The sequence below is a fragment of the Nannospalax galili genome, unplaced genomic scaffold (genome assembly GCF_000622305.1).
Source record: "Nannospalax galili isolate Female #2095 unplaced genomic scaffold, S.galili_v1.0 scaffold1830, whole genome shotgun sequence".
In the NCBI taxonomy this organism is placed as follows: domain Eukaryota; kingdom Metazoa; phylum Chordata; class Mammalia; order Rodentia; family Spalacidae; genus Nannospalax; species Nannospalax galili.
The window spans coordinates 871,724-872,868 of NW_008328092.1; positions in this window are offsets into that span (position 1 = coordinate 871,724).

Sequence of the window (1,145 nt, forward strand, 5' to 3'; positions counted from 1 at the left end):
GAGAAAGTTGTAATCTTTTTAGGAAGAAAAAGGTGCATTGCTTAAGAGGAAGGGAGAGAGGGATGGTATCAGACAGAGACCCCATTCTCTGTGTTAAGTATACTGCAGATACGAAATTGCATTTCTACATAAGAGCAGCAGGGTGGGGTTGGAAAGGGGAAACAATTCCCTATTTTCTTTATTGATGACCCATGACAGTTGAGAAAGTTGTAATCTTTTTAGGAAGAAAAAGGTGCATTGCTTAAGAGGAAGGGAGAGAGGGATGGTATCAGACAGAGACCCCATTCTCTGTGTTAAGTATACTGCAGATACGAAATTGCATTTCTACATAAGAGCAGCAGGGTGGGGTTGGAAAGGGGAAACAATTCCCTATTTTCTTTATTGATGACCCATGACAGTTGTGGAAGGGGGTGTAAAAGGAGGGGGGAAACGGGGCAGGAGGGGGGAGACAGAGGGGTCTTTCAGTGGCAGAGCACGGAAAATGGCAAATTATCCATGGTTTCCAGAAATCTGTGGAGGCCCCTTCGGCCCCTGCCCTGCTAAATACAGTGCCGTCTGTATGCATTTCCCACCTCAGAGATGTTTGCTTGAAGATTCCCTGGCACTGTGTCCTGGTGTGCTGAGCTGTGTACAATATGCATACGTGTGAGGAGCATCTGGGGCTCTGGTGGAAGCCCTGATGCAAATCTGCTTTATTCTAGTAGGTGTAAAGAATGCCTCCCAAATGATGCTGAACAATTCTGCAGCTAATGAAATACTTTTTGCAAGAACTTTTCAAGTTTGAGTATGGCTGTCAGGGTTGTGGTATGGGGGACAGACAAAATGTGCTTAGGCTGACCCTAAGTTTGAAGTACGTGGTTTGAAGTACGTGGTTTGGGCCAATCTTAGGGAAAACAATCCTTTTTGTGCCCAAAGGAGAGTGGAGGAGTTATAAGGGGGTATACGGGCTTGTGCCCAGAACTGAAGGGGGAGGGCCTGAGGTGTTGCCCCCCACCCTCCAGCTGAGAGGCCTGGAATCCTGTTCATGTCATATACTGGCTGGTAGAAGCCAAGAAGGAATCAATTCTGAACCACTTGAAAATCCTTGGTGTTTTGCTCTGGAAGATTTCTAAGTTAAATCTTCCAGACTTAGATAACAACAACAA